Source organism: Tamandua tetradactyla, chromosome 11 (assembly GCF_023851605.1).
Source record: "Tamandua tetradactyla isolate mTamTet1 chromosome 11, mTamTet1.pri, whole genome shotgun sequence".
Classification (NCBI taxonomy): Eukaryota; Metazoa; Chordata; class Mammalia; order Pilosa; family Myrmecophagidae; genus Tamandua; species Tamandua tetradactyla.
Window position 1 is genome coordinate 2,382,198 of NC_135337.1, and position 19,322 is coordinate 2,401,519.

At 39.3% G+C, this 19,322-nt stretch overlaps 1 long non-coding RNA gene across 1 annotated transcript in view; it reads left to right on the forward strand.

Moving 5' to 3' along the window:
* Nucleotides 1-3,337: 3,337 nt before the first annotated feature.
* Nucleotides 3,338-19,322, forward strand: part of LOC143649355 (uncharacterized) — a 71,221-nt gene continuing 55,236 nt past the window's right edge. The window contains exon 1 of the long non-coding RNA XR_013158955.1: nt 3,338-3,386. This is a non-coding gene — a long non-coding RNA (uncharacterized LOC143649355). The remainder of the gene's footprint in view (nt 3,387-19,322) is intronic.

Sequence of the window (19,322 nt, forward strand, 5' to 3'; positions counted from 1 at the left end):
CACTTAAAATGCCATGCATTTAAAGCACTTTAAAATTTTTTTAAAGAGGCCTTGGCTCTTTATGATTAATAAAGAGGAAAATAACTACACAAGCCACATGTGGATATTATCTACTATAAAAACAGCATTGAAATTTAGCACAGTAAATCCTGTTCTCCTTTCCGAGTGTAAGGACCCACATCTCATCTTCAACAGGTCAAATGTGCTGATGAAGGCACAAAATGATATAATTCCAAGGTATTTCAGTATAAGAATTCTTACACTGAATTCTCCCAGACACAAGGCCTCGAAATCCTCTTAAATGTTGTGCTGTGTGTTTTGAAACATAAGTGTTACTTTACTTATGTAAGACTAGGACTAAGAGATTCTGGGTGGTGTGTGTGTGTTTTTTAAGGCCAGCTCTTAAAAGCAAATAGAAGTATACAAATACAAGGGCTTCTTATATAAGGAATACTGTTGAGGCTGAGAATGAGTTAACCCTGAGTCACTCTCCTGCCACCTTTTCTCTCTCCACCTCCCAGATACCATACAGCTGTTGAAAAGTATCCGTCAACAAAACTATTACTGTCTTTCCTGGGATCAACACTAATGGACATTCAAGGTCAGCAAAGAGGCCTTCAAAGCAAAAAGAGGTGACGAGCAGAAAGTTCACAAGACCGGTGAAACCCCACGCGACTCTGGCAGGTGGGGGGGTCTTTCCCAACCCATGCGAATTCTAAACAGAAAGGTGGAGCTCAAAGGAGAGAGGCTGCCCAACAAGATAAAGACATATTGCTCCACTCTTAAAAAGTCCTTCTTGGACACAGCCTGAGTCCTTCTCCTTCCTCTCTTTCTTTTTGTTCCAGTTCCTGCTTTCATTTATGGTCAGGGAAAGAAAAAAAGACGGTGCTAGGAGTGAATTACTAGACATTGTACAGTAAAAGTGTTGGCTAATAGTTAAAAGCAGCTACTATGTGCCAGGTGCTCCAAGTTCTTTACGTAAATTATCTTCACAAAAATACTCTTTTTGAGAGGTAGGTCCCGGCATTTTACAGATAAGGAAGTATGTTCACTGGTGTTTAGTTACCCAAAGTTATCAAGCTAATAGAGGGTGGAGGAAGAATTTAAATACAATTCTGTCTAAATACTAAGTCTGTGCATTTAAGGGATATTCTGTTCATCTTTCCTTAATTCTATTTCACTGTCATGGGAATAGAGAGAAGGGATCTAACCCATGGACTCCTAAAGCCCCTGGAATTGCTCCCTGGAAGATTTATACCACCAGTAAGTTCTGATCAAAAATGGGCTCTTGAAATCATGGCATGGCTGATTTAAATTATGCAATCTTTCCGAAAAACAATAACTCAATAGTTGTGAAAATTCTGAAAAATGTGCACATCCTTTGATTCAATAATTTATCAAAATCAAATTTAAAAAGGGCACTCACAAAAATTTAGCTAGATTTATTTATTGATGTTGCTTATAATATCAAAAATTAGAGAAATAAATCTTACTGTTAAAAATTAGGGTACTGGTTAAAGAAAAGAGAGAGAGAGAGAGAGAGAGAGAGAGAAAGGCTGGGCCACTGTGGCTCAGCAGGCAGAGTTCTTGCCTACTGTGCAGGAGACCTGGCTTTGCTTCCCGGTGCCTGCCCATGCCAAAAAAGAGAGAGAGAGAGAGAAAGAAAAAATAAATTAGGGTATTGGTTAAATAAATTATGAAAACATTGGAATAATGCAAAGTGATTAAAAGTAAAGCTATGGAAAAAAGAAATTGACATGGGAATACATTCATGATATTAAGCAATTAAAATAGGCTATGAATAGTAATGATTCCATTTAAATTCTTCTAATTTTTATAAGCAAAATATATATTTATGTGATACATTATATACTAAGTCAAAATAAATATGGAGGCAGAATTTATTAATTTATGAGAATCCTAATCCCTTTGAGTTGGAATAGACCTCAGAAGTATTTTAGTTCAGAAGTACCCATCACAATATCCCTGACCAATAATAACTAGCATCTTATCTGAGCTTTGACTGTTGGGAAACTCAAAAGCACCTCCTTTGCCCAGTTTCAACTAATATTTGTGCAGCACATGTCGTTTGCAAACTCTTCTGTCTCCACAGCACAGACCTATGTCAACTTACCTTACTACCAAAAGAAGGGACCCATTTAGTCCTTATAAGTGGTTAACTTCTAAGAAATTGCTTCTTCCATAACTTTCTCTTCAGGGTAAAGATATAATATAAATCTAACTAAGTAAAACTTGATTTGAGCTTCTTGTGGGCACCAGCAGTAATAGTTCCAACATCTGTAACCATCATCTGAATCCATAGCTAGTTCTGATAACCGCTCCCAGATAATTATTTAATTTGGAATGTCAAGTTAGCCATAGAATGTGTTTGCTTGTGTGTGTGGAAGGGGATGGTCTGTGCATGTAACCCACTCATCTTCCGTCCATCCATCCATCCATCCATCCATATGCCAGAAATTCAACTAGTTGCTAAACAATAGGGTACAAGACCAACTCACTTAATGGAGTTTCCAAGCTAGCATGATAAGTTCTGTGATGGCAAAGGCCCAAGAGAAATGTGGTTGGTGTGAGTATTCCAGGAAGAAAAAAAAGTTTATGTAGAAGAAGGTTGACCTGAAGTAACAGTTGAGTAACTAGAAGTTTAGTCTTGTTGTAGGAGGAGAAACTAGACAGCTAAGCAAACTTTAGATCATGAGACTGCAAGTCAAGCCACAAATCTCAATTTTATGTTCAGGGGGATGGGCAGACATTGGCAAACCAGTATTTTGTAGAAGTTAACAATCCCAACTTTGGAATCAGTTCCTGGGTTTGAATACTACACCTGCCCTTACTATTGTCTTGAACGATATGAGAGTCCCAATGTTTGACCACTGTTGACTGACAAAAATGGCAATTTCGTATGGTTCAACTAATAAAAACTAGGAGACTCCATTCTTATCTATGAAGAATTCAACTGCAGTCCACTGAGGCCCCATTCATTACAGTGGGGAATTCAAGAGCCCCTCAAAAGGGAGTCCAAAGAGTCCAGCCAAAGGACTGGGCAGGTCTGCTGACTTCTCTAGGAAGATGATACCTGCTCTCAGTTGGCAGCTCAGGGCATGCCTAGCTTTCAACTCAGTATCCCCTGAGCCCAACTCCCTTACAGCATCTGCCCATGTGTCTCCTTTTCCTATTTTTGGTCAGGGAATTTTGGTCAGAGAATGTATAACTTAATAGGGCCTGCTGCTTATGTCATATCCCAGCTATCTGATCCTGCTAGAGGAATTCCTGGCAAACAAGGTCTATTGCACAGACAGGCATCTCTTTTTCTTTCTCTTGCTCATTTGTTTGCTCCCTTCCTTTGGCTCAGAAGTCTGTCTCCTCCGGTAAGGCAAGGCTGAGCTGTCTGAATTGTGTTTATTTGTTGGTGCTGTGGTGTGAAAGCGCTCCCCGTCAACTGCGTATTAATCTTGTCAGCAGTCTGTATCTGTTTTCCTCTGCCTCCCTCCCTTGGCCTAATTTATGGCTTTCCTTTCCCTTGCATCCCATTGTCACACCGTGAGGGAGAATTCTGTTATGGTCTCACAGGCACAAGACCTGTCCTTTTAAGATGAGCTGCAGAGTGATGCAAAATCCAGCAGTTTGTGTGGCAAGGCTAAATTTAGACCAGGTTTTCCCTAATTTGCTGTGTGCCCCTCAGCCAAGTATTTATTGATGTCGTAAAACATGTTACACACTGTACTTAGTGCTATCAGAGGACAGAAGTGCTGGGACAACTGGAGAACAGTCGGAATATGTATTTTAATTGTTGAACCACAAGTAATAATAGCACAGCCTTGTATTCAGGCAAAATGGGTTTCACTGCCAGATCAGACACTTTCCATTTGCATGACTATGAATATGTTAATTATTTTCTCTGAATCTCAGTTTCCTCCTCGCCAAAATCAGTGAAATACTACCAATCGGTGAATAATTCATCGCCATGTAATCGGTGAATTACATGGTAATTACCTCTGGTTATAATGTGTGGCAAATATCAAGCACTCAATTAATGTGGTTCATTTTTATGTATTATTATTATTAAATAGGAGAAGGAGAAGAAGAGGAAATGGAAAAAGGAAAAGAAATTCAGGAAACGGTGAATTAAGACAGAGTTCTAATAAAGTTGTTTTTCAAGCTCTGTCACTTAACCTTGAGGCTTCTGCTTACACTTGATCTCTTACATAATTGGAACCCTAGCAAGTGGCTATGTGTCTGAAATGTTGATGAAACTAAAAGTCAGGCAGCCTCATCCTGAAGCTGCCCCTGGAATTAGTCTAGGATTCAAGAATTTAGGGTATATAAATCCTCAAGTGCTGTCTTTGTGGGTTATGAGGTATCTGGCCTGGAATTTTATAGCGTTAGGTGGCCAACTTGAGCTGTCATGAGTTAAATCTGATTCCATTCCTGAATCCAGTGGGGCTCTTGCACTGAAGGTCAATCCCTGGCTATATTTCTAAGCATCTTCTATGACAGTGTCAGAGTCACACGTATGCATTAGAGTCAGCCCAACATGCTGGGAATGCCTAGGCTGGATTGCAAAACAGGAGCAGCCCAATGAAGCGCAGAAAAAGGCCTCATGACATAGTCTTTCCCTCAGTGGCCCCTAGACCCCTTACAGAAACTGGCACTCCGTTTCCCCCAAGTAGCAACTCTAAGCCGGAGTTAGGATTCCTCTGTGCAATTTCCCTTTATCTCAGTGTTTATGTGAGATTCTTAAGTCCATAAGAACTTGAATTCTGATATTGTTTCATTTAAAAAGTAAAAAAACACAACCAGAGAAACAGTGTATACTTATCTATATTTGTTGTAGGAAATGATAGAGGGAACGAGAGACAACTGGGCTTTCCACAGCTTGGCTCCTCTCTGGCCTTTCACAGACTGTTCCATCTTGCTTTTCACACTCTCCACCCCCACGGGGCTGATGCTGACTCAGGCTTCAGGTCTCAGATTAAGTGTACTTTGGTCAAGGAAGCCTTTCCTGACCTTCCAGATCTGTCCTTCTGCACACCCTCTGCTCTCCCACATCTGAGCTCTTGTCACACTATGTCTTAATTCTATGACTTTTTCTGCCACCAGACCAAAAACTAATGGGACCTGGGACCATGCTTGTCATATTCATTATTTACCCCTGCTCCTGTACTTAGTGCCTGGCTGTGGATGTTTATTTTAGTGAAGAGAAAAAGGGAAGGAGAGAGAAGGACACGGTCTTACTGGATACACCATGGTCCAGTTGAGACAAAAAAAAATCAATCTCTGCAAATTTGGGGCCAGGGATGCTAACAACAAATGATGTGCCCTGCCTGGCAGAGTGTAGACTCCAATGGACATGAAGTGAGGCACTTTTGAAGTTTATGTGTTTGCTCACTCATTTTACCTTTAGTATTAATCTGAGGTTGCACTGATACTGCTTAGGAGCTTTTCTGCCAGCCTGAGAATAGAATTCTCATTCTGATTTCTTGTCAAAATTTTAGTTTCAAAAATTATAATTTTTTTCTGCCAGTTTCCATTCATGGTTAGGACTTACTCCTGACAAATACAAATAGGAATTCAGATATATTGTTTGGGGATTCTGTGGGAGGGAAACATTTGAGAAATAAACCAGTGCCAGGAAACAGATAGAATTAAGAAAATCTTTAAACGCACAAACTCAAAAGTAAGTAAACATCCAAAAAGGATAGTATAATAAGATCTCTTTCTTTCTTTTTCTCTCATCAAACACACACACACACACACACACAAGGTGACAAAGTAGAGTTGAAAAGTAGTATAGGAAAGATAGTCAGACGTCTACTTTCAAAACTTACTAATTTTGTACCTTTGGACAAATTGTTTCATCACTTTATCCTCTATAAAATGGGAATAAGAATGACTATCTGTTAGGACTACCGAGAAGATTAAAAATAATATCTGCAAAGTACTTCACACACAGTAGTCACTCAATAAAAGGCAATGATAATGATGATGCACCTGACACTCCCCAGGAAGGAGAAGAGGGATTGGGCGTCCCTGGCAAACCAAACCGATTACAGTCTGCAGGGAAATCCTGGGCTGGGACATGAACTCATTGAAAGCTCTGGATTCCTGGGATGGTAGCGTGCAAACACCATGGAGACATCAGATTAAGTGACTTAGCACTGATTTATGGAACTTGCAGGCTGTCCAGTCATGACCAGAAGGCAAGGGCCCTCCCAGATCAGGGCATGTCTGGCTGAGAGTGTTGGCGAAAGCTTCTCTGCACGGTGACACTTCAGAAAGCAAATTGGCCCAGGCTGCCCCTTTGAAAGGGGTCATTTGAACATTCCTGGGGGGTTCCCAGCTCCAATCAAATGCTTTGTTTTGTCAACCTGTGTATAAAAACACTCGTGACTTTTGTTATTGCATCTTAGCCAAGGACACAGCAGCACATTCTCCTACAAAGCCTCAACTCCAGAAGCTGTTGTCCTCTGCAAGTTCTGAGCCATGAAGACAAATACAGTCTCTCGGCTGAGATCTCTAGAGTCCTGAGATAGGATTGTCCTAATTTTTTACACCCTGCAGGAGGATTCCGTCAGGCTCGATTGATTTCAATTGACCCTGTTAGTAATCTGACTGTATAAATGTTTGCAAAATTGACATCACAGTAAAGGTACAAATTTGAATCCTAACCTTTTCATTTAGCATAGTGGATATACTGCATCTTTCCATTTTTAAATAAATTTTATTTTTATCAGAACATGTATTTCATCCCACAGAGTATGCAAATCTACTCAAATTTTTCTATAGCTGAATATCTACTTAGTTTATTGCCCTCCCCATTTCCTCTCTAATATATTTAACTAAGTGCTCACCTCACCTTAGAAAAGGTAAATAGGAGAGTGCTTGAGGACCTCTGTTCAGTCTTTGAGAAGCTTATCTCTGGAAGGCTTCAAATCTCCCTTGCTTCTCACTTTCATAGACATTAACTCCCTGTTCTAGTTTGCTAGCTGCCAGAATGCAATATACCAGAAACGGAATGGCTTTTAAAAGGGGGGATTTAATGAGTTGCTAGTTTACAGTTCCAAGGCTGAGAAAATGTCCCAATTAAAACAAGTCCATAGACATGTCCAATTTAAGGCATCCGGGGAATGATGCCTTGGTTCAAGAAGGCCAGTGACATTCAACGTTTCTCTCTCAGCTGGAAGGGCACATGGCGAACACGGCAGCGTCTGCTGGCTTTCTCGTGGCTCTACCAAAAGGGGCTCTCTCCAAAATGTTTCCTCTTTTAAAGGATTCCAGCAAGCAACTCCACCTTCAGTGGGTGGAGACGCATCTCCATGGAAATCATCTAATCAAAAGTTACCACCCACAATTGGGTGGGTCACATCTTCATGGAAACAATCAAAATGCTCCCACCCAGCAATATTGAATGAGGATCAAAGGGCATGGCTTTTCTGGGGTCCACCACAGATTCAGACCGGGTCACTCCCTAAAGGAATGTGTTCCCTGGATGTCTGAAGACAGAAAACAAAGGACTAGAAAGAAACTGCTTTGTGTGGCATTTCTTTCTGTTTGGGAAGTCTGACAAGGAAAGCAAAGGAGACAGTCTCTTGTTTCAGTTTTTCAAGGTGAAAGCACTAAGGCACTGCCCTTTAGCCAACATTCCCCCTAAATTCAAATCAATCTGTTCTTTTTATACGTCTTGAACATGCCATTCCCAGGCAGACTTCTCTGTGTCATAGCATGTGCTGTTAGTCTCCGTCTGGAACACTCTTCCCTCAACTCTCTACCTATCCATTCTTCAGGCTCCTCTGTGATTCCTAGAATCTAATTTCTACTGCTTTAGTCCTCATCAAGCTTTTGCTTCTTTGAGCGCTTATTGAAAGCAGAAAATCAATGTTTTGTAATTAATTTTCCTATGCCGGCTTCACATGTGATTATTTCAGCTCTGCATTTAGGCTGCAGGCACCCTGAGGAAGGAAGCTTGCCCTAACTTTGTTATAAACCCCACAGCTATCATGATAGCTTCAATAGGACTCAAAGACCAAGTGCACCAGTGGGTGCAAGACCTAGGACACATTAATCCAGGGACACATAAATGAGAAACCAGTTCCCAAGAGATACGGGGATCAGCAGGAAGAGGAGAAGCAAGAGCCGAGGTTATAGCAAATTCCAAGACTGTACAGGTAGGGCAGACATGGAAGGGGAGATCAGACTGCATTTTGCTGGGTTCAAGTCTTGGAAACAGAGGAGATACCCCTAGGATTCTATAGCCATAGCCAAGGGAAGAGATCAGGATGCTAGATTCTGGGAACCTGGCAGATAAGAGTCGTCTGTGACCAAGCTGAGATTGAGTCCAGTAGCTGCCTAAGAAATGCCCTGGCCTACTTAGGGACAGTCACTCAGCAGCAGCTTTGAGACTAAAGATCCCATTTCCCTATTTTATACTGAAACAAAGAGCTGCTGAAATAAGTTCTTTCACCCATTTTATCCCCTTCCAGGATTAGTCTTGAGTATGGGACAAGGTTTCATCTACAGATAAGTCCTAAGTAGGAGATGCTACATTTAAAAAATTTTGGTGGAGGACAAGAGACGAGCTATTATTGCTAGAATATATTAGGTGCTCAATAAATAATTGCTGCCTGATTAACAAAAAGAAAGATTTTTTTTTGTTATTGTTGTTGTTGCTTACATGATGAGCAGGATGACTTCCCTGAAGCTTCGAAATCATGCAGAGGGACCAGCTAAAGAAGGAGGTAGGAGTACTGTCAAAACTACTGCTTATAATTCCCCTCTATTGGGAACCCTAGAAAACCACAGAAAAAACAAGAAATTGCACAGACAACAATGTGGCAGGTACATTTTGAGATCTCCCAGGAAATTCTAATCTTCTGAATAAGGGCCTTGAAATAACACTGGCATTGATTTGCTCAAAAGCACTCCAAGGCAGACGTGAGACAGTCATGCTAAGCTCCTGTCCTCTGGCCCAGTATTTCTAAGCTGATCAGAAGGTCTCTGCAGAGAACACGGGGACTGGGGAACCAGCTCAGATGGGTAAGCATGGGGGATTTCTCAAGGAAGACAACTGATTTGGCAAAAGCTCAGGTAAAAAGTCTTTGATGCCCTGATTTTATCTCCTTAGGACAAGAACTAGGGAGTCACTTGATGAAGTGAAAAGACACACAGAAAAAATAAAAATAATTAAATAAATAAGTCAACCAAGTTCAAGTCAGCTGGTGTAACTTGCTGCTCTGAGGAAGTCCAAGTCAAACACCATACTAGAGTCGGAAAACAACAGGGTCATTTAAAGGCCATTCCTTGCATTCATCATAGGTCAAAAGAGGATAAAGATCAGAGTAATCTGGGCTGAAGTTTCAGAACATGATGTGATTACGATGGTGTTCACCCTGCCATGTCCAGCCTTCCCACCTGGCATTGGACATTATGAAATTCCCTCCCCCAGGCTTGTGGGACCTTGGCCACCTGAGGGATTGGTGGGGACATCCCCACAGCATGGCCTGTTACTCTGTGTTCTCACAAAGCAAGCATGAGTTTCAATAGACCCCGTTCCACCAGAGAAGGGACACTTCATCTAGCCCCCATGGGATCTGCAAGGTCCTGAGTGTGGCCAACCGCAAGGCCTGGTGTAGGGTTTCGAATAGCCTCATACCAAATTCCTTAAACAAATTAGGAGTGGCTCTGCTCAGAATCTGTCTCTGCCAAGAGGAGTGGAGGGAGACAATAAAAAAAATTAAGCCTGCTAATCCTACCCAGAACTGCCCGAGACTACTTTGGGCTGGGGACACAGATGCTCAGCCTTCAGAGATGCATATGGGTGCATTTTGTTAATCCTCATCACCGCGTGTCAGGGATAACTGATCTATGACTAAAAATAGTGTGAGGACAGCAATACCAGCCATTCGAGGCTAAACCGAGGACACAGTGGAAAACTTGACAGTGGCACAGTAGAACCTTCCTGGCCAAAGGCCATGGATTCAAGGGCAAGAGCCCTGGTTTATCTGCTGAGGGGGCTTGATTGACAGGCCTCCTCCCAAGAGCATGCTTCGGTGGTGGTAATCTTCAGACGTTATTGGGTACCTCCTGAGTGCAGGACAAAGGAACGGGTCATGTAATGGCGTAAGACATTGTTCCTCTCCAGGCAAAGCTTACCACTGAGTGATTTTTGGTTATATATTAAATAAAGTGAAAATTTGGCTTCGCTTCATTAACATCTATCTGAAACTTTGTCTCCAGCACTCACACTTACAGGAAGAAAATAGATTTGTAAGAGCAGAGGTTCAAGCCCATACTTGGCTCTGATGTGAGTCTTTGGTTGAAAGGAGGTGAAGGGAAAGGCAGAAAGGGGCCTCAAGGTCACATTTAACAATTTATTCAAATCAGTTAGTTACATGCTGTTAGTATCAAATATGACTGGCAATGCGTGCAGAATCCTGAGGAAATGTTTGCCTGCAAACATCAACTTTCAAAAATATAGAATCTGGGGTGCGAGGGTAGTTCGGTGATAGAATGCTCACCTGCCATGCGGGAAACCCGGGTTCAATTCCTGGCCTATGCACTTCCCAAACTAACAAAGAAACCCAACAAAAACAAACAAATGATTCAACAAATGGTGCTGCTGTAATGGGATACTCACATGGAAAAAGAATGAAATGTGACCCTGCCATACAGCATACAAAACAAAACAAAAAATAACAACTAAAAATATGGAATCATTGAACCTCTGGATTTTTCACTTCCATAATTAACACATACCTACTATGGGCAAGATACTATGCAAAGAATCTTTTTAAAGGTGGTCCTAAACATTTGCTATAGTGGTCGTACCTAAAGTTTGCTTAATAGAAGAATAATTCTGAGGATGACTGCTAGGCATTCTCAATCAGAACCGCATTTGCTGACCATGAAAAGGCCTCTTTGAGATCTCCTCATTCCATTCAAGTTTCCAGACACTTTTTATGGTGACCAGGGAGGGTCTTGGCACCTCTCTGAATCGATGGTGCTGGGCTCTTGAACACGCATTCAATGGAACTTTCACTGCCCTTACAGGCCTCTGGTTGCAGTCTCTGTAAGCTCTATAATAGTTTAAAAATATTCAAATTACTTAAACAAATTCAATTAATTGAAACATGGCACATTTCAGTCATCAATTAAACATCAGGGGCAAATTGTGATAAGGGGTCTGCCGACAGCTTCTAAGCCACATGCCCCCACTTCCTTTTGTGCCCGCATCTGGAGGAGCAGATAAGAAAGCCCAGGTGTTCCTTCCTTTGACATCAGTGGGAGGTTCCAACCATTAAAGCCTCTGCCCGTGTACAGAAATCTTCATCGGCCTCACTCCCTAACTGCCTTAGAAACTCCCTGCTCTCTGAAGCCAATTTTGAACCCTCTTGGGAGCTGTCTCATTCTCCTCAGAAAGCCTCATTGTATGAGTAATAAATCCTTTCAGACCCTCTTGGTGTATAAAGGCAAATTTGGGATACAGATTCCTCTTTCTTCAGCAAAGTGTCTCAGGAGCAGTCCACTGGTTCTCCTTAGTTCCTCGGGGAGTCATATTTCAGTCTTTCTTATTCCTTAGAAATCATATCCCAGTATCCCCACATCCTTTACTGGTTTATTTATACTAAGGAGGCAGTATGCATTCAACTTGAATACATAGACTCTGGAAGCACACTGCTGAAGTTCAAGAAAATTTTGTCTCTACCAATTACTTGCTATTTAACTTCAGGCAAGTTGTTTGATGTCTGTGTCACAGTTCCCTTATCAATAAAATGGGGACAAATAACAGTACCTACATCACCAGGTAATTAGGAGGATTGAATGATTTTACCTATGAAAACTGGTTAAAACAGTTCCTGGTACATAGTAAGTGCTATATAAGGGTTAGTCATTTTTATTTTTGTGATTGTTGTCATTGTTATTGATGGCATCATTATTAGACAAAAGGACTGGATATCCACTATCTTGTGGTTTTCACCTCAAACCTTCACCTGGAAAGGACCCTGAGTAATTTACCTTCCCAACCGATGCTTTTCCCCAGATGAATCCCTTCTAATAGATATGGCTGATTATTCATTCCTTTGTGCATGATATTTTCCTAACACCCTCAGAAACAAAGGCCCAACTCCATATCAATCTCTCCATGAAAGTTTTCCTAACTCGCCATGGAGTATGTACCACCCACCCCACCTTTAATGTAGCCCCACAGTCCCACCCCATCAGAGCACTGGAATTTTTACATACTTGTCTTTTGATCCCACCATCCTGTGAGCTCCTTAAGAGCAGGAACTGGGCTGGCAGTATGCCCTTCTTTTTTTCCATTATGAAGGAAAGCAAAAGAAACAAACAGAAAACCTCATTTTTATGCATGCTAAAATTGAAACCTTTAGGACATGCATATACATTTCTAGATAATGATATTCAACAGGCAGCTGTTAAACCAGAGACAGAGTATGGAGAAAAATTCAGGGCCACAGATAAAGATTTAAGTATTTTTACATAATGACATGTGAAATGATGGGCGTGAACAGATCACTGAAGGTGAGATTTTAGAGAGAGATGAGGAGGGGAAGGAAAGAAACCTGGGGAATCTGACCTTCCTAATTCTTGCCTTTTCACTGCACAGAAAGAGCCTCCTTACAACACATTTTCAATAGGTTCCACCCTCCTCCAAGCTCTGGAACCAATTTTGACCTTTTGGGAAATTTAAGAAGCACTGGATCTATGTAAGCATTAATTCTTTTTTTTCAGTTAATCCAGGATACAAACCCCAGGGCCTCACCCTACTTCATAATCTTCCCAGAATTCCAGTTCTCCTCTTTCTCGGCTACAAGGTACAAAGAAGTCATGATAATTACCCAGGAATGAAATTAGAGTGACTATGAAAATAGGAATGGACTGGTGATCCAAAACAAAAAGAAAATCTGGCTAAGATACCAAACCTTCATGCATGAATCACCAAACAAAGTCATGGATATGGAAAGCAATGGCCAAGACTATTTCCTGAATATCACAGTAGAAGGAAACAAAAACAAATGTAAGAGTACACAGGATCTCCTAAAGTCAAAAGCTAAAAGAATTTACCAATATTGATAAGGAATTGAGAAACCAGGCACACTATGACACTATTAGAGGAATTGTATCATGGTAGAAACCATCTTAGAAGATAATTAGGAAATAAGTTTCAAAAGTCTTTAAACTGTGTATGCTCACAGGTCAACCAAGATGGCAGTAAAAGATACACTAGGGTGTAATTATGCCACAGGATCTTTGAATGACGACAAAGACTAGCAGAGCTATCTTCCTCAGAATTCTGGAAATCATTTAAAAGGTTGCAGTAACTGGGCAATGCTGAATCAAGAAAATGCAGCTTTAAGAAACAGAAGGAGAAGCCCCTGGCATACCTGCTGGCCTCTCCCTGACCCATTCTCCAGCTTGGTGTGGAGATAGCCTGAGCTTCCATTGAGGGTTTCTGTACCTATTTGGAAGGAGCAGAGTAAACCCTGTGTGTCTTCTAGTTCCTTCATATCCATGCTAACCTAAAGGGGTGGGTACCTCAAAGACTGAACCTGGAAAACCCTCTTGGATTCACTCTCCCAGAATTTGCCTTGCAAGCAGAAGCAGCTTGCAGACAGTTAAATCAGTGTAAGAAACAATTAAATCAGAGGATTGTAACTAAGGATTACTGGCTTTAAAACAAAATAAAGCTCACAGAAGTGTGTGAAGGTCAATTCCATAAGAAATGAAGAAGACATTCAGATTCTTGTCAACAGGGAAATATCTAAGGCCAGGGGCAAGCAAAAGTCAAGGATAGATACAGACTCTGAAAAGACAGAGAAGACTCTACACTTCACTTTTGCCTTGGGCTAATCTTGGTAGGAGGGCTGCATGCTGAAGGAGAGCACAAACCAATGAAGAGACATTTGCAAGACTGTAAAAGGTTTTTAGAGGGATGGTTTGCTTCCTTATGTTAGCTTCTGGCATTCAGAAAAATCTCTGTGCTATCAATAACTGGATACAAATGAAGAAATAACTCAGGGACTAAATCCACAGATGAACTAAAATAGTAAAATATACAGGGATACAGGGCACAACAAAAGATTAAAAGACAAATAAAGGAATGAGAAATAATCATCCATCTAAAGGAACAAGATAAAAATTCAGAAACTATCAACAAAGAAAATCATGCTTTGGATTTACTAGACAAAGACATTAACAAAATGATCTTCAATATGCTCAAAGAGATAAAGGAAAACATGGAGAAAGAATGAAAGATGATCATTATGAATGAACAATATAAGAATCTCAGTAAAAGAATACAAATTTGCAAAAGGAATCAAACACAAATACTAGAGTAGAATACCACAACAACTGAAATGAAAAATGCTCAGGAGGGTTTCAACAGCAGATTGGAGCTGGAAGAAAAAAGAATCAGTGAAATCAAAGATGAAACAATTGAAATGAGACAGGCTGAGGATCAAAAAGAAAAAAATAATCAGAAAGAAAAAAGGAATAGCCTAATAGACCTGTGGGACACCATTGAGTTTACCAATATATGCAGTACAGGAGTCCCAGAAGGAAAGGAAAGAGAGAAATAAGGCAGAAGGAACATTCAAAGAAATAATAACAAAAAAAACTGTCAAAACTTAACAAAATATATGAACAAAAATTTTCAAGAAGTCCAATGAACCCCATACAGGACAAAATTAAGGTGAACCATACCCAGACTAGTTTGGCAGACTGCTCAAACTGACAAATGCCAAAGACAAAGAGAGAGTTATGAAAGCGGTAGGATAAAAGCAGTGAATTATATAAAAGGGAGCCCCAGGATGATTAGGATCAATTTCTCCTCAGAAACCATGGATGCAGGAAGGCAGTGGAACAAAATATTTAACATGCTGAAAGACAATTATTGCCAACCAAGAATTTTATATCTAAGGAGACTGACTTCCAAACATGAAGGAAAGATTAGGACATTCCCAGCTAAACAAAATACAGTGACTCCATCACCACTAGACTTTCCCTACAAGCAATAATAGAGGAAACTCTTTACAGTGAAAGGAAAAAAACACCAGGAAGTGGATCAAAGCAGCATAAAGAAATAAAGATCACCATTAAAGGTAACCATATATGCAATTATAAACACCATTACTATTGTATTACATTTTTCCTTCTTAAGTTCTAAAATGCAAGTGCATAAAAAGTAATGATAACTCTATGGCTTCAAACACTATAATTTTCAACAAGTACAGCTGGGAGGAAGAAGGAGTATAGGAAGTATTTGTGTATGCTATTAAAGTCAGTTGGTAGCAAACAAAGCATGATTGTTATAGATTTAGGGTGACAAACTCAAACCCCATGGTAGCCACAAAGAAAATATATGATAAATATATACAGAAGGAATGAGAAGAGACTCAAAATGGTACACTACAAGCAAATCAAATAAACATGAAATTAGGCATTATGGAAAATTTTGAGCAACAAAATAGTATAAAACTTATAAAGACCAAATGGCAACATGCTAGAAGAAGGTCTTCATTATCAGTAGTTACCTTAAATGTGAATGGATTAAACTCTCCACTCAAAAGGCAGAGATTGTGTGCTGGTCTGAAACAGTTATGTATCCCAGAAAAGCCATATTCTTCTAATCTAATCTTGTGGTGCAGACCTATTGTGGGTGGGACATTTTAATTAGATTGTTTCCATGGAGATGTAACCCACCAAATTGTGGGTGTAAGTTCTTGATTAGCTTATTTCCATAGAGATGTGACCCTGCCCATTCAAGGTGGGTCATAATCCTTTAACTGGAGTTCTCTATGAAGAGAATAAAAAGCAGAAAACAGAGAGAGAGCTCAGAGCCAACACAGAGGGCAGAGAGAGGAAACCAAGAGACACGGATATCTGGAGGTGCTAAGCTAGGAGATGAAACCCAGAGTTTGCCTAGGAGAAGCTGAGTGAAACACACAGATGCTTAGAGAGAAAGCCACTGAAACAAGAAAGCCACAATGAACCAGGAGCAAGAACCAGTACACACCAGCCATATGCTTTCCCAGCTGACAGACATATTCCAAATGCTGGTGGCTTTTCTTCAAAGTCAAGGCATCTTTCTCTGGATGCCTTAAAAATTTAGACATTTTCATCACCTTAGGATGGTAAACTTGTAACCTAATAAATCCCCTTTGTAAAAGCCAATTCATTTCTGGTATATTGCATTCCAGCAGCTTGAGCAAAGCAGAAAATATTTTCAGGATGGATTAAAATGCATGACCCAACTTCACATTGTTTACAAGAGACTCATCTTAAGTTCAAATATACAAGTAGGTTGAAAGTGTAAGGATGGAAAAAATATACCAAGTAAAGAATAACCAAAAGAGAGGTGGGTTAGCTATACTAATAGAAGTTAACATAGACTTCAAATCAAAAACTGTTCTGAGTGACAAAGGTCACTATAGACTGATAAAGGAGTCAATTCAACAAGAAAACATAACAATTATAAATATATGTGCATCTAATGGCAGAGCACCAAAATAAATGAAGGAAAATAGTGACAACTTAAAGGGAGAAATGACAGTTATACATTAATTCAATATCCCACATTCAGTAATGGATAGCCATCTAGACAAAAGTGAATAAGGAAATAGAAGACATGAACTACAGTAAATCATCCATACCTAACAGCAACAAAATACACATTCTTCTCTAGTACCATTGGGTCATTCTTCAGAACAGACCGTATGTTAGGCAAGAAACAATATCTGTTGAGGGTCTGATGTCCATAAATTTGGTGGTCAATCTCTGAACTCTCAGTTATATTTCATTGGTCAGTCTTTCTGTCTTTGAGCCAGTACCATGCTGTTTTGACCACTGTGCCTTTATAGTGAGCTTTAAAGTCAGGAAGTGATAGTCCTTCCACTTTGCTCTTCTTTTTTTAGGATATATTTAGCTATTAGGAGTCTCTTTCCATTCCATATAAATTGGATAATCAGCTTGTCCAAGTCTTTAAAGTAGGTTGTTGGGATTTTGATCAGCATTGCATTGAATCTGTAGGTCAATTTGGGTGGAATTGACATCTTGACAACATTCACCCTTCCTATCCATGAGCATGGAATGTCTTTCCATCTATTTAGGTCATTTTTAATTTCTTTTAGCAATTTTTTGGTAATTTTCTTTGTGTAAGTCCTTGACATCCCTAGTCAGACTTATTCCTGAATACCTGATTCTTTTTCTGGTTGCTATATTGAATGGAATTTTCTCCTTGGTTGTCACTCAAATAGGTCATTGCTTGTGTATAGAAACATTACTGATTTTTGTACATTAATTTTGTTTCCCACCACTTTGCTGAATTTGTTTATTAGCTCAAATAGCTTTGCTGTAGATTTCTTATGGTTTTCTAAGTATAGGATCATGTCATCTGCAAATAAAGTTTTACTTCTTCCTTTCCTATTTGGACGCCATTTAGTTCTTTCTCTTATCTAATCACCTCAGCTAGGAATTCTAATTCAATGTTGAATAATAGTGATGACACTGGGCATCCTTGTCTCATTCCTGATCTTAGGGGAAATGTTTTCAATTTCTCACCATTAAGTATGATTCTGGCTATGGGTTTTTCATATATGCCCTTTAAAATATTGAGAAAATTTCCTTCAATTCCTAACTTTTTGGGGTTTTTCCTCAGAAAGGATGCTGGAATTTGTTGAATGCTTTTTCAGCATCAATCAATATGATCACGTGATTTTTCCCTTTCAATTTCTTAATGTGCTGTGTTATACTGATCGATTTTCTTATGGTGAACCACCCTTGCATTCCTGGTATGAATTATTGCATTAATTTTAAATTGGTTTATGAAATTCATTGTGAAAATGCAAGTTTTACAATGATTATTCAGATACTTTATTTAAATATGCCTTTGGGTAAGCTAACTAAGATATCCATTTTTGGTGATTCTAAGTATATTGTTTGTTTCTTAAATGAAAATATTTAGAAAAACAAGACAGTAACCCAGGAATCGAACCTGGGTCTCCAGTGTGGCAGGTGAGAATTCTGTCACTGAGCCACTGCTGCACCACCCAAGAAAATAAATTTTAAAATACTGAAATTATACCAGGTGCCTTCTCAAATCAAAGTATGAAGCAGAAAATCAACAGTATAGTGAGAACTGGAAATTCATGTGGAAAATAACACAGTAGTATAAAACCAACAGATAAAGAAGAAATAATTAGGAAATATATTAAGGTGAATGAAAGTAAAAACCACATGGTAAAATTTATTTATTTAGGTCATCCATGATTTCTTTTAGCAATTTCCTATAGTTTTCTGTGTACATGTCCTTTGTATACTAAGTTAAATTTTTTCTTAAATATTTAATTTTTTTGTTGTTATTGTATTGATTTTTTTTTCTTGATTTCTCCTCAGATTGTTCATCACTTATGTATAGAAACACTACTGATTTGGGGGATGTTATCTTGTACCCTGCCACTTTGCTGTACTCATTTATTAGCTGTAATAGTTTTGCTGTAGATTTTTGACATATAGTATCATGTCATCTGCAAACAATGAGAGTTTTACTTCTTCTTTTCCAATTGGGATGCTTTTTATTTCTTTTTCTTGTTTAATTACTCTGGCTAGAATTTCAACCACAATGTTGAATAACAATGGTGACAGTGGGCATCCTTGCCTTTTTCCTAATCTTAGAGGGAAAGCTTTCAGTCTTTCCCCCATTGAGGATAATGTTAACTGTGGTTATTCATAGACTCCCTTTATCAGGTTGAGGAAGTTCCCTTCTATTCCTATGCTTTGAAGTGTTTCCATCAAGAAAAAATGTTGCATTTTGTCAAATGACTTTTCTGCATCAATGAAGATGATCATGTGGTTTTTCCACTTTGATTTGTTGATACAGTGTATTACATTAATTGATTTTCTTATGTTGAACCATCCTTGCATACCTGGAATAAATCCCACTTGGTCATGGCGTATAATTCTTTTAATGTGCTACTAGATTCAATTCACAAATATTTTGTTGAGCATTTTTGCATCTATATTCATTAAAGATATTGGTCTGTAATTTTATTTTCTTGTAGTGTCTTTGTCTGGCTTTGGTATTAGGGTGATGTTGGCTTCATAGAATGAGCTAGGTAGCTTTTCCCCCTCTTTAATTTTTTAAGAGTTTGAGCAGGATTGGAGCTAATTATTTCTTGAATACTTGTAGAATTCACATGTGAAGCCATCTGGTCCTGGACTTTTCTTTTGGGGGAGCTTTTTATTGACTGATTCAATCTCTTTAGTTGTGAATGGTTTACTGAGGTTATATA